At 39.6% G+C, this 15,223-nt stretch overlaps 1 protein-coding gene and 1 long non-coding RNA gene across 4 annotated transcripts in view; one reads left to right on the forward strand and one right to left on the reverse strand.

The window, feature by feature from the left end:
• Positions 1 to 3,212, forward strand: part of LOC128853274 (uncharacterized) — a 30,261-nt gene extending 27,049 nt beyond the window's left edge. Inside the window, exon 3 of the long non-coding RNA XR_008451707.1 lies at positions 145 to 3,212. This is a non-coding gene — a long non-coding RNA (uncharacterized LOC128853274). The remainder of the gene's footprint in view (positions 1 to 144) is intronic.
• The window catches only part of LOC104063581 (contactin-4), a 334,408-nt gene that overhangs the window by 210,840 nt on the left and 108,345 nt on the right, over positions 1 to 15,223 (reverse strand). The window lies entirely within an intron of this gene.

Consider the following 15,223-nt stretch of genomic DNA (forward strand, 5'->3'; position numbering starts at 1 on the left):
TAACCCTGTGCCAGTCCTAGATGGTTTAGCTGACTGAGAAAGCCCACGGTTACGATGCTTTTGAGTTCTTAGGATAATCTGAGCCAGGAGGAATTATCACTGTTGGTACTGAGCTGAGAATATTATTTACTTTGTCCCTGCCAGGAATCATGCCTTCTTCCTAAGAGTCCAGGAAAAGAGTGGTCTGCACCTAACAGGAAACATAAAACAAGGCCAGAGAGGTGACCTGTCCCAGAGTATGGCATAGACCCTTTGGCTGGAAAATGAGTCCACATAATGAAGAGGCGGTAAAAACCAGAGACATCTGCCAGACACCTGAAGAGTTTTCTATTTGTTGGGTGAAGAAATTCTTTCTATAGCATGCTAACGGCTTGGATTTTGCCTGAGGTGCCACATCTGTGCCATTATATTTGGTTTTTATTTCTGTGTTCTCTACAGATTCAAACAGACTGATTTTATCTTCCTCCTTTGAATGGTAGAGACTACAGTGCATTCAAATAACATCTTTACCTACTAAAGTGTGTTCCTAATGACAGAACAAATTGCAAAGAAAATTTTGGATTAGTGTCTTGAAGAAGGGGGATTTATTTCACTGAAACTTTGCTTTGATATCTCTGGAAAAACTGAAAACTGTTGGAAAACCAGAGAGCAGACTATCTTAAGCAGGATCATCTGCATTGCTTCTAAGCCCTCCTACAAGCTTTTTTTTTTTTCTTTTTTTTTCCCCTCATTACTGATCAGGGCCAGGACTGCACCAGCCACGGCAGTCTATAGTTAGGCTGCATTTAATGATCTCCCTGGCTGTCATCACATTGAAGTAGATTTTAAGAATCAAAATGTCACTCCCAAGACTATGTCATGCACAAATCCACAGCATGCCAACAGTGTTTTAAATAAAACTGAATACAATGGGGCATAATCTGCCATGGAAGCGCATTATAAAAATCGAAGTGTAATATAAGTGTAACTCTTTAGATTATGACACTCTTAAAAGGAGAGGGTGGAAAAATGAAATGTTTGCACGAGATGAAGTATCCAAGTCCAGGCTCCCCACACAGAGCGCGGCAGGGGGGCAGGCACGGGGGTCTCCACTTTGCTCTCCCAGCAGCTGTAACACAGCCAGCTATGCAGGTGCCTAAAGAACGGAATTAGCTCCCAAATGTGAACAAAACATTGAGAAATACATGGATTTTCATTAAACTTCTAATCACTGATACACACAAATCACTTACTGAGTGCATAATTAAAACCTTAAGTGTTTGCCATAAAAATTATTTGTAAATTAGGTGAATTAATTATTCAGTGGTCATTACTGAAATTAAATCTTCTCTGAGTAAATTCCTTGCTACCTCAACAAGCAGAATTCAGAGTAACATGGCTAAGTTCTCTCAGATGCAGCAGTACAATATCCTGGTGGTACTTCCACATTGGTCACAGCGAATGAACCTCACAAATTCTGTACTACGTGTGAGCAAGGTACATGTGTATGTGTGGTACATGCAGCTCCCGTATTCACCTAAATATTACTCGTTCTACCAACACTGAAAGACACGATACAACTGTTAAGTCCCTCGCAGGACCACCAGATCTTAAATTTCTTTTCCCATTGTCCAAGACCAGCATCTGAAGAAAAAGATCAAGGCAGCTGCTGTGGCCATATCACCTCTCTTAATGACCTCTAAAGGCTCAGATCTTATGCCTAAAGCGATAGAAGTGAAAGACTTCAAAAACACGTTAAGAACTCAGAGGGGTGGGAGTGCTCTGCTCTACGTCACCAAATCCAGCTCAGGGAGCGTGACCCACAGAGATGTTTCCTGTACAGACACTGCATCCAAGGATAATGAATTCCCATCCATTTTTTAAGAAGGTTCACATCCCTGGACACAGTTCAATGTCAGACACTACGTGTTCAAAGGCAGTAAGGATGAATGGGGCAACTATGGGGATGACATAACGGGACAACTATTTCCTTGGTTCTGGCCAGAGGACAAAGAACTAACAATGCTTTTAGCTGGGATAAACACTAAGAAGTTTTTTCATATAGTTCACTTATTTCCAATTCTAATTCTGGCTGGCACCTGGGGGAATTAAAAAAAAAAACCCTCCCTCACATTTATTCAGTATGAGAACCTTGCTTCATGCAGCCACGGCACCGAGGGCAAATACCCCAGGGATGAAGTGAAGAGCAAGGAAGAGAAAGAGCTAAAGGACAGTATATTTTTTTCTGGAATAGTTCATTCAGTTCTAGTAACCATGCCACTTTCTACGTTGGTTTATAACTATTTTTAGGTTATGTATAAAATTCGGTTTACACATCCAGATGAACTATGTTCTATTGCATATATTGCTCCTGCTTTGCTTTTCAAAAGTGACAATATGCCGAAGCTCATAAACCACCAGAAATACCAGCTCACCAGGGGAAATACATTCTCTGCTTTGCTTTTTCCTTCATTTTAAAGAAAATTAGTTAACCACGCAACAGCTTTTACAACCCAAATACCTTCTCCACTTAAAAGGAAAAATTCTGCCAGCATTATTTCCTTTAAGCAGTCATTTCACCATTGGACATGTTATGGAAGCAATTTTTTTTGCCATCAGTGAAAAATTATTTGTTTCTAAACACCAATTCTTAGAAAAGATGCTACGAATGCCATTTAGAAAATGTTAGAATTGGATTGTTCGTTCAAAATTTTCGACAACTGGGCACGAGGAACTTTCCTTTTTTAATTTTGATTTATTATTTCACTTGAAGCAAAATCCTTGATGCACTGTTTCATTTTTCAGTACAAGAAGCACCGCTTAAGCACTCCACGTGGAACAGGAAACTTTTAAAATAATAATTCAACTTTGATTTTTGCCTCCCCAAATCGTAGGCATTTGTTCTCACCACTTCACAAACCTCTGTCATTTGGCAACTGACCCTGAATCACAGCAGAGGTGCAGGCAGGGAAGGGGCAGCCAGGGCTGCCAACTGCGGAGGCGAGAGGAGGACGGATGGTCGGGAGGAGCAGGGTATGCCGAGGATGACAGCACCTGCAGGCTCCTGTTACAAATTATACCATTTTCTTGCACCATTTCCTCCTGCTTTCAGGATGATCCACCAATAGCTAGAAAGGAGCCCATAAATCAGCTACAGTGAATGGAGAGGTCCTCAAAACAGTATTTTCTTTGTACTCTACACTAGCGGGAACCGACCATTTGTTATTTACATCTCCACTACAGACTGCTTTATACCTTAAGCAAACAAATTGCTTCTATAACTCATTGGAAGAAAATGTTTAAATGAAACCTGTATTTCAGGTGGCGCCTGCACTTGTGACTCTCAGTTTAGCTACGGTTTAGCTTAGAATCTCTTTGGAATTAAGCAAAACAAAACAACAATCCAAACAAAAAACACCCAACCAAAAAAAAGCCCAAACAAGCAAAACCCAAACCTGCGTGTTTGTGTTGTGAACTTCAGAGATGCAGCCCTAAACATATGGGTATTGGAGAGAGCATCCAAAAATCTATGCATCTTTTAAACTATGCTGCTACGGACTCCTGTGAGTCTCTCAAGTTTGCGAGCAGCCTGGCTAGGAACAGTAGATATTTTCAGACAAACCGGCCTTCAGTAAACTGGCAAATTTCAAGGTAATGATGGAAGGATGACTTAATATCACAGCAGGTAATGCCTTTGACCCAGAATGATCTCAAACTGCTTTGCAGCTACTTCAAACCTATATACTTATCTTTTATTGCTCAAATCTATTTATTGGCTGTTACAACCTGAATGTACGTTACAAAAATGCCCAGCATTGAAGTGTCACTGGTGAAGGCCTTGGAAAGAAGCAAAAATGCACAAGTAAATCCACAGGCTGATCTTGTTGGAGGCCATACTGCTCTTCCTGGATAGTCCCTGTGGGACAGGAGACACCCTGTGGCACCAAGACCACCGTGCTTCACCAACGCCAGGAGGGAGGGGGGCAGCACATCCAACTCCTCTCTTGTCTCTCTCCAGCAACCCAAAAAGTCATATTTCAAGCCACACAACAGCACACGAGAGTTATGATTCTCACTGTTTGTTTGCAGCAGAGATAAAACTGGAACATGAAAGACAGAAGTACCCCAAACTTCTGTTTATAGTGCTATTCATAGAATTACTGTCATCTAACCTGCAAAGCACATTCTGAATTACCTCTAGATGAGTTGTTAAAGACAATCTGCTTGAAAGATCTGTTATATAAAGCTGCAGCGTAACTTCTGAAAGAATTGCACCTTGGAACTCACCATCAACTTCACAACGCCTGTGCTGGAACTAAAGCTACTGCTATGTGACTGAAACTATAACCTAGCAATTTTATTTACTCTTATTAAATAAATTTACAACTTTAAATCAGGTGGAATGTCTGCAGTATTTTCTACTTGAAAAAGACAAAGTAACGTACAAATGGCATTTGAGTGCTCCAGATATGGGTTATTTTCCCTTCAGCAAATACAAAGCTTTTTTTAAAGAAATAAAGTAGGAAACAGACCTTCAGCTGTTTCAAGATCTGAGCCTCTTTACCCAAGCTCTAAATTGGTGAACAGTTATGTTATTTGGTAGATAGTATAAAAACAGAGCAAGCTCAATTTCCAAGCAATCATCTTTCTTCCCTCCACTGACACTCTTAGGCAAGTTGAACACACACTGGGTCTCTGATTGGTGCTTGGACAGAAAGGCATTTTACAGCACCCAAAGCAATACCAGGTCTGCTCCACCAAGGACAGGAATTGCTGGTTTTAAGGTCAAACCATGCACTCGTGCAGGAAGAAGCTGAGGCTTAGGAGCTGAGGTCCTGCATGATAACTTCTGACTGGTGCATTGCTCTTTTTTCTTCCAACTATTTCACAAGCTGCACTGACTCGCTATCACTAGGGGATGGAAATTAAGAGATAGACACTACAGTTCACTAGGAAAAAGGCTCAGTCTGACTCACTCCGCAAAACCCATGCTTCTGGGAAGACATGCTATGCTTCATTTGCCCCATCGCTAGTGTTATTTGCATTTCAGGACTCGTTCTCAGCTCTCTATTAGTCAGATAAGAACAGAAACATGTAATGTATTACACACGTCTCACTTCATTTGGGCAATTTTCTCCCTAGCTCTCTCCGAGACTCTTGAAATCCACAAAAAGACAAAGAAAATGTGAGCTTTTCCTTTTTTTAAAGCAACTTCTGTACGTGCTGTTCTGTGCCAGGTGACCAGATTTGCATCCTGCGAGTCTCAGATCACAACATCTGACCAAAATTTTAGAAACTAAATGTGAATACAAACCTCATGAATCATTACATCATTACATATTTGAGGTAGTCTTATTGCATACTTAATCAATAATTTCATTTACTTGCTGCTATAAGCCTTGCTATCCTATAAGCCTTTTTTCCCCTCTGGTGCCTGGCACAGAAAGATCTTCCTCGTCTTCCATCCACCTGTTTTCTACCAAACAAATATGTAGCATTTAGAAGTGCACACAGGGTCTCAGACCTCTTCAAGGCTGCAGATGAACTGGGAGCCTCAGGCTGCAGAAATCAAAGATTGTAAGTAGAAGCAAGAATCAAAATATTTTAATACTTCTATGTGCTTTACTGCCTCCTCACTTGACTTGACAGTCTCATCTACGCATTGCCATAGGCTATCCTTATCAATGATTGATCTTTGCCTTCCTTCCAACCTCATGGAGAAAATTGGAAAGCTGGACAGAATACATACTTTTATTTTATATAATAAGGCTTACTGCAAAAGAGACCACAATGTGTTGAACACTCCATATGTGACCTGACTCATTTATTGATATTTAATATTCTCCTCTCTTTCGCTATAACCATTGGAGGAACATGGAAGTGCAGAGGAGCTGAATACAAAACAACTGAGCCACTGTCAATTTGAGCCCCAGGGGTCTTTGGGGATGACAAACACGCTAATCATCTCCATCAATGCAGAAGACAAAACTACATCCATCTTCCCCTGGCTGTCCAGCGAGATTCTACCTTAACCAGTACCTTGGAAATTCCCTGTTAAATAACAGTTCCAAGAGATCATTTTAATTTGAAAATGCAACAGCGAGAGACACTGAAGTGACTGCTGAAGGAGTAGCTATCATTTGTAAAGAAATGCAGTGACAAGAGCGCAGGGAAGTTATGGGCATGACTTCACTCGAGGCGACACGCTGCACTTATTTCAAAAGACACAGAAATACATCAAGACATTAAACAGAACTTCACATTGAGCAGTGGGAAAGGAATAAACAGAATAAGGAATATAAGAAAATAAGGAAAACAACAGTAAGAAATCTCACATCCCTGAGCAAGTATCATCCTCTGTCTGCAGGATGGGACCATGCTTCGAACACCTTGCTGGCTATGCCAGCCATAGATTTTGCTCCACTCACAGCACGGTTGCAGAGTGCAGCACTGATGCTATCGGTCCTCACTCTCCAGCCAACAACTCCCAAGGAGCTGCTGCTGTTGGACCAACTCATGTATTGATAACCTATCTATACATCACGGTTTATCCATTCCCTTCTCAAAGGTACTTAAAGATACTGCCCCTCCTTCCCAGCTTACTTCAATTACATTTCAATGTAATAAAATTAAACGAGACATAAGAGCCAGTGTTTAAGCCAGAACCTAAGCTCGAACTTTTGTATTGAACACAAACAGGTAAAAGTGGATTTCTTACTATTATACTACGTGTTCCAGGGATAAAATTCTGTCTTACAAAAACAGTTCTACGTGGATCATAAAAGACACCTTTTAATAATTCTCCCCCTACAAGGAGAAGGGCAGCTCATTCTCATGCCAGCAAATCAGCCTGCAATGAGAGTGCTCACTCACACAGCAGAGCTACAGCTCCTGTCTGCCTGATTCAAACACGAGACTTGAACCAAATACTTCACATCCCCGCCAGGAGCTCACACCTTTGCTCCACAGCATCAGTCATCCTCTCTCCAGCAAATAGTTAGTGAAGTGGAGCTGCTCCCCTTCAGGGAGGCAGTGGGAGGAATACAGTCTCCAAGAGCTGGGAATTTGCCAGGGAGATTGTGACAGTGAGCAGAGGCTCTGCCCGATACAACCCTGGACCACCAGCTTTGCCAGCCATGTGGGTCCATTGCCTCCCTGCACCCTTCTCTGCCAGCTCTTCTCACAGCCTCAGAAAACACCATAAGAGCACAAAAATATGTTTTACATCGTAGCTAAAAAGCTAGAAATGTGGTTGATCATCATCAGGGATCAGATGTGTAGATAATCACCTGTAGGCTACTCGGGGAGACTTTATAGGCTTGTTTCAGGCAATGCTGAAAACATTAAATAATTATGTCTTACCCTGAACGAAAGCAATATAAGGAAAGGGAACTACTGTTACAAGTCCCCAGGTAGAAATCAAACACATGTGCTTTGAGGCAGGACATGATTTCTACACATTTCTGCAGTAGGAACTGGATTTCCACAATGTTACACGAGAAGGTGGCTCCAGCCCCACTGGGAAGGTCCACACTCGTGACTTCAGGCATGACCAGTCCACAGGCAGCTTTCTTCTGCTTTTTCCTATTAGCAATGCAAGCCCACAGCCCAAATACAATGTACTACAAAATCTTCCAAAAATAAGGAAGAGCTGAATTTAAATTTTGAAGAACATTTTTGAAGAGCTTCCCAGGAAAAAAAAAAAAAAAAAACACAAAACCCAAGTTGGCTATCAGATTTTAAACTGCCACTGCCATATAACATTTAAACGAAAGGAATATCTGTGGGCAACTTGTCAAGTTTTGATAACCACAAAGATCTTAGAAATATTTATCCTCACTTCAAAATTATCATGATTTTTCACTGAATAAGTTATTTGCTGGTTTACTTTCAAGAGTTAGTTAACTCACAAAAAAACCCTAAAATAATTTCTTCAACGAAAAATGACAAAATTATCAAATTACTGGTAATGATAACTCTGATCCTGTCAGAATAACAATATACTAGATGCTGCCAGTATGAGGTTAGGTAATTAGGATTATCATCTAATTGCTATACTTTGATAGTCCCTATCTTCCACAAATTCTAAGATGACTGAAATTAAAAAGGGTATTGTAAAATTGATTTGAAAAGGAAAGCGGGGGGAGGGGGGGAGCTTAAAGTCTGTTGCATTGCACGCTTAGTTCCTGAAGAAGTGAAGGGATCTATGTTATGTTTCTACCTTAAAATACACAATTCAATTGTGAAAGCTCAGCACCTTACAAGAACATTATGTAAACAACATTTAAGAGCGATTCCCTAAGCTAATACTATTAGCTTTATTCTTCCTGTAACGATCTATGGATTTATTTCTTCTTTCTATGGCCACCACAAATGCAGAGCCTGCAGATCAACTTCTTTAGGTGCAGACTTGACTTGAGTACTTGGTTTACATTAAACATTGGGCAGTTTTTATTAAAATCAACACAAATATTTTTCCTCCTTCTGCAAACACAGTTTCTCTCAGTTATGAAACTCTCAGCTAAATTTGCTTAGAAAAAAATTCTTTATGGGTTTTTCTTTTCTACGATACAATAAGGAATTTAATCTACTGCAATATATTCCACAGTATCTATATCTATTTTAGGTACTTTTCCAGAAACAGCCCATGCAGAAATGGATATTTAATGAAACAGGATTTAAAATGAGTGTGGCACTTTTAGACCACATAACAGATTTCTTCTCTGTGGGATTCCTGAAAAAATATTTGTTGATTATGGGTTTCCCCAAAAGATCTTATACATCTCCATTATCACCACTGTGATTTCAGTTTGTACGTTGTACAGAATACACACAGCAAACTGTGCCCTACATAGGAGGGAATAGCTCTCAGAGGAGGATGCAATTGCCTGGTTTATTAACTGGGTCCCATCTGTCTGCTCCGAGCGCTCACCGCTTCAGGGCACAAAAATCTACAGATCCATGAGTCTTAGTATGAATTTGGCAATGCAACACTTATATGTTTCACATTTTATGTCACCTATAACCGTCCTAAGCAGCAGAAGAAATCTGGTAGGCTACACCGTTCATTTAAACAAGCAAAGACATAAAAGTTGTTTACCCAAACTACATAACTAAGTTCTCTACAAATAGTCAGAGATGTTTGGTTTTCCAACCATAATACAAAGGACTTTTTAAAGACAACCTTAAACTACAGAGAATATGGTGAGTTAGAACTAATTTTAAAAATTAAATATCTATTTAAAAATTACATCGTATGCTGACAAATTATACTCTAAAGTTTAAATGCACCTTCACAAGATGACCAAAGTGAATGTGCAAATCCTTTTCTCATTAAGTAATAGTTCTTTAGAGAGAGGAACTATTAGTTAACAGTCTTGGGATTCACCCTAAAGACTATAAGGTACTATGAGAAAAGGAAAAGTTCACGCTGTGTTTTTAAAAATTACTTCACATTCACTTTATTCAAATAAACGTCTGGGTGAACATGATAAACGTTCATTGAAAGCTTCGAAGTGACAGGTACACAACAGGCACTTGGTGTTTGCACAGCTAAGCTTTCACAGCTGTAATGAATAAATGGAGCGTGTGCTCCCACACACAGCTGACACCATCCATAACTCTGTATTTGACACTTGACTGCCCTTAGGAAGGATCTGTTTTTTCAAAACTAGTTTATTTGCAGAAAAAAAATTACCACAACAACCTTCTCAGTAAGAAGGCTTTTAAGTGCAGTTATAAAAGGAAAGCCAGAAAGAAAATTCTTCCAAGTGGTAATGTTTATATGAGCTTAAACTGTTGCTTGGTGCAAACACTGGAATTCATTACCATACAAGTTCACGTTAAATATTATATAAAATCCCATCTATGCAATCATCATTTCCTCAAAGTAGGCACGTTAAGAAGCAGGCATTGCTTTGGTGGGAGAAAATCCTCCAGGAAGGCCACACAGCCACCTGTACCAGCTGGTCCAAGGTCTCACACAGCCACTAGGACAGGACCTGCTCATACCCTAGTACAATTCCATCAGTTCCCAAAAACATCACAGCATTCAGGACATTTACTTTCTAGGATATACTTTCTCCAATTACAGGGGGATGTATGTATATGGTAACCCTTCTCTGTGATAGGAGGACTAATTTAGGATTCAGGATTGAAGTTTACAGCCAGCCAATTGCACGCCATGGCCATGGAGAAGGACATCCTTTTGGAAGGCTACTCCAATGACATTTCAGACTATTAGCCTCCCTCCCTGAATGATCCCTAGCATTCCAGTCATCCGACAGAATACTTAGAAGTTTTCCTGTATTTTTTAAAAATCTACCATTGAGGTAGTTTTTTTTGATGAAAAGATTTTTCAGGCATTCTTTCTCCCTTTTACGATATCAAAAGTATGAGAAAGGCGAGGTAGGAAAACCTATCTGTTTGCACAATGGATTAGAACGAGAATGAATTTCTTTTACATCAGCTCCAAATACCACGTTGTCAGAGTTTCAATTTAGGAAAACTGAATGAGGTAAAGGAAATCAAAACATGTACCAACAAATTTCTTCTTGCTACTTTTACATGATAAACCAGCTCATACTGGCATGAAACCTGGCTACAGCGTCTAATTGCAGAAAACCAAACATGCAAAAAAGCACCAGTGTTTTCAATTTGTGCAGAAATGTCCAAGCAGAGGCAAACAATTGTAATTCAACAGCTCTTTTTTGCCCTGTGTGCATTACTAAAACCAGAGTGAAACATGTCTCTCCCCCTCTGTGTAATGAAAGCGCCAAAACGGAAAAGGTTTGATTTGTCATTAGCAGCCCCTCTGAAGTCTATCTGCCCATTTTATTCTCAAGATTTCTTTCGAGGCATGCTCTTGTAAGAATTGGCATTCCCTGCAAACTGCGCACTGGCAGTGGGACACTCTTTGCTGTATCCCATCTCATTACATTGATCAGCAACTAAAGATGGTTATTGCTTGTGACGGACAAACCCCATGGGCTCAGCTGGAGCTCATGTAAAGTTAGCCAAACCTCTCTGGGGTGGCATCTTGGGAAATGAGACTCCCTGGAGATTTTAACATTTTGCTGAGGTTTAGTAGCCCTAGGAGTGCAGCGAGACAGACGTCCATCTGTCTGTCCATCCTGCTGCAGCAGCCACTTCCACCTGGGCACTCTCCGACCACAAAAAAGACACCTAGTTTGAAAGGAAGGGATGAAATGTGTCATGGGCAGATGCTGAATTGCATTATGTTCAAGTCCTAGTCTTTAAACGAAATAAATTTAATTTCTTTGGTTTTCATTTTATTTCTGCATTTTCTTGACATTATAAATACTGGCAAAAAAAAAGCAGAAATACTTAATCACCTGTGAACTATGATATTTCTTTTTTGCTCCTTTGAAAATCTTTGAGGATGGATTTCCAATATTTTTTATAAACTCAGAAATATCTTAAGTGTTTGATACCTGTGCAGAAGCTGATTAAACTGCATAATTACTGTATGATCAACTGAAAACTGTAATCATACTTAACAACCAAAAGGCACAAACTCCTTTGCTAACTCTCAATGACTTCTACTTCGTTTTCAGCAGAATATTAAGGGACCTTCATAAACCAACCACAGCAGTACCGATATGGTGGGGGAGCACATTTAAAGTGCTAAAGGCATCTTGCAGCAAGTATCAGTTATTAAATTTTGGCCACAACTAGGGTAATTTGTTTAAGTAATTATTAACTCAAAGGATAATCGTAATATAATCTTATTTTGCTTGCAATTTATACACAAAAACTATAGTTTTCTCAGATTTCATAGCTATTTGCTAACGAATCTATGATCCTATAAATGAGTGGTATGAATCACATACAAATCTCAATTTGTGCTATTGATTTTTGAATGGCTGAAAAGGCAATGCGTTTTTTCTCTCCTTTGGTAGATAAGAACAGTTGCTTTAATTATCTGTGAAAATTTGTTTCTAATTCAGGCTTTATTTTGGAAAATGTTTTTTTAATACTGTCTTAGAAGTGACCATGTTCTTGCTATTAATCACACTGATAAAAATTGCTGAGAGCAAAAGTAGGTGGGTTTCAAAGGCAGGATGTGGAATAGGAGGACAGGGAGGCAGGAGCTAGAGCAAAAGCGCTGAGTAACCGCATCCATCGCATGGGCACACCACCCAAGTCCTGAGTGAAACCAGACAAGCCCCAGATTGTTTCATTGCTACTTGTTTGGGGGTCTTACTATCACGCTGTAATATGGAATGTCTGGAAAATACAAAAGCTTCACACATCTCCTCCGCCTCCTTATGTATTTCTCAGTGCAGAAGGACAATGTGGATCTACACACAATACTATGCATATTTTCCACACACGCAGAAAAGAACAAATCTTTCATATCCAAATCCAGAGTCACAAAACAATTCGTTATTGAGCTGAGCTATTCTGCTCAGCTAGTCAATGCCGTGATTTTTATACAAACACAGAAATGATCTGAACTAAACCAGATCTAAGCTAGAACAGATTCCCCAAAGTGGGTAAAGCCGATCTTCCCTATGCCACCAACGTTTCTGAGGATAAAAGGTGAACTGCCTCCCGCTGCAGCAGACTGCTATAAATACCGAGAGACAGTTACATTATTCTAAATCTTAATGCAAGAACACACTGAAATATTTCACATCACACAGTAAATGGTTTGAAGATTGCAGACAAAGTAGTCAGGCTATGAATAACTCACAAGAAAGTCTCCAGATAAGCACGCAGAATTAATTACGCTGTACCCAGAAATAAATAAAACACCATCTCCAATGCTAACGAAACAGCTGGTAATAAATAACATGTAAACATTTTAATGCACTTATTTTGGTAAAATTAAAATCAATGTTCACACAGCAATAGCTATTAAATAATACTTACTGGGGAAAAGTCTGAGAAGCTTAAAATCTGGTACCTTGTGTGTCAGAAACCAAACCACACAATGAGAAACAGCTGGAGCTCATCATTTATACCATTTTGAGGTCTTAAGGAAAAAGGCTGCCAAAAAAATACCATGTATGGATCTTTGGGGCAAATTGATCTCATCAAAAAAGGATTAGTGTGTGTGAGGGTAATCAAACATTTCATGTTGGATTACAATTCCACTTAATAAATCAAGCTACTCCTATTCATGAAAAGGTTCGTTTGATTCACGAATGCTATTCTATTCTATACTCATTTGATTAGTTACACTAAAAATAAATTCCACACAGCAGAACCAATACATAAATGATTGGCCTTCTCAAATGAATGCTACCACAAGTCCTTGTAATCACCCAACTGCATACGCTACCACATCAACCCCACGTCTCCAAAGAGTCTGGGAAAATTCCAGCACAGCCAAGTCATTTCTCATTACACAAACTGAAGTTTAAACTTTTTTATAATGGCATCCACTTCACTGCCCCGAATCCCTGTTTCAACCTCCACCAAGAACAAGCTCAGAAAGCAGCTGCACATGTGGCAGAGTAAAAGATGAAAGGAGATACAACCAAACACAAGATCTTCCAAATTTGACTCAAGAGGTTTAACTACAGAGGGTTATCATTTTAAAACAACCAAGAAAGAAAACGATATGAAATTCATCTTACGTTCACTGCCTGACGCAGTGAGATTGGATGAATGCAATACCAGACTGCAATGCAATTTGGAGACTGCTGCAAGAGAGATATAGTTTTGCATTCTGGTGAGGAAGTTGCCAACATCGTCTGGAGAATGGATAGCTCCTGCTAAGCACGTTCCACTCACAGTGTCAAGTCTGCTATTATTCCAATATAATTAGGGATCTCTGTATTCTCAGTGTAATTTTTCCTAACGAGAGATGTCAGCTACTCACTCTTCGTGTTTTTCTCAGGACAACGTCTGTGGTGACAACATGACTTTACAGTAAAAAGGACAAGATAAAATGGAAACAGAGTTCCTTTTTGAAAAATAAAAATTAGTTCGTTCTGACAATGGTCTGCACTCCCCTGAAAGGCGAGCTCAGTCTTCACTGTGAATCACGGTAGTCTGGTATTTTATTTTGACCTTTTCATCATTATGCAGCTTGATTAGCTATCTGAGCCGATGGCTTTCACACGAGAATGAAATCAGCTGCTTAAAAGATAAAAGATGAAAATGATCAAAGTATTATTTCATATTTTCAGAATAGTTATGTTTCCAAAAAGAAGTGCCACCAGCCTGACATCACTGGGAAGTAAACACCTTTCAGTGCAGCAGCAAAGGACAACCACTGCTCTCTGTCAACATCTTCCCTCTGAAAAGGCTTTTTGGTAGAATAACGTATCTAAGAGACAGCAAACTCTCAGCTGAATTACTTCTGAGCAGCTGAGGGATGCAATAGGGCTCAGCCACTCAAGAGCTTCAGCCAGTTTCAACAGAAACTCCAAGGACGGAATAGGAGCAAGGACCTGAATTTGCAGTGCATAAAAGAGGTTGTAATCACAAATGCAAATTTCAAGAAACGCAGCTAGGATCTGCTTAAGATGTATCTGCAAGTATGCTGAGTAAGCTTTGATGCCAATGAGATGCTGCAGGTACTGGGACTTGGCAGGGCTGTTGCAGAGCAGGAGGCCAGTCCAAGGCGAGCACACACTTGCTCAGGAGAACAGAATCTTTCAAACTTCTCTGGGCAACTCTGCATAGCTGGGGTTTTGGTTGGGTTTTTTTTTTTATTTTCAGATTTTATTACACCAAGCCACAGGTCCAGATACATGCACCAAGAACTCCATGCATCTATTACCTCTATTTATTACATAAAACCACAATGAAGCTTTAACAGTCCTTTTCGCTGTGCTTCCATTAGCAGAATAGTGGCATGACTTCCTCTCCCTTTCCCTCAATGACAATTATAAAATATACCCCCTAACTACTTCTGTTTTCTAAAAGTACATTTTCCTAATATTTAATTTATAAATCATTTCCCACATGTATTAGTAATAAATGTTTAAAGGCGGCAGACAGGAATACAACAGGAAAGCATAATGCTTGCTGTTTACTAGGAGGCCTCATTAAAAAGGCATCAAGAGCAAGGAAAATAAAAACAACCTTGTGAACCTTTATAATTGGTCTCAAGAGAAACCTAACACTGAGGACATCAATGCAGAAATGTCCCAGCTCATTTTAGTGCCAGAGATTAGAAAAAAATCCAGCTCACTATACCTCTTGTACTCCTCAGTTCTTACACTGATTTTTTTGTAATAAAATACACGAACTTTTTATATATTCT

The sequence above is a fragment of the Cuculus canorus genome, chromosome 11 (assembly GCF_017976375.1).
Source record: "Cuculus canorus isolate bCucCan1 chromosome 11, bCucCan1.pri, whole genome shotgun sequence".
In the NCBI taxonomy this organism is placed as follows: Eukaryota; Metazoa; Chordata; class Aves; order Cuculiformes; family Cuculidae; genus Cuculus; species Cuculus canorus.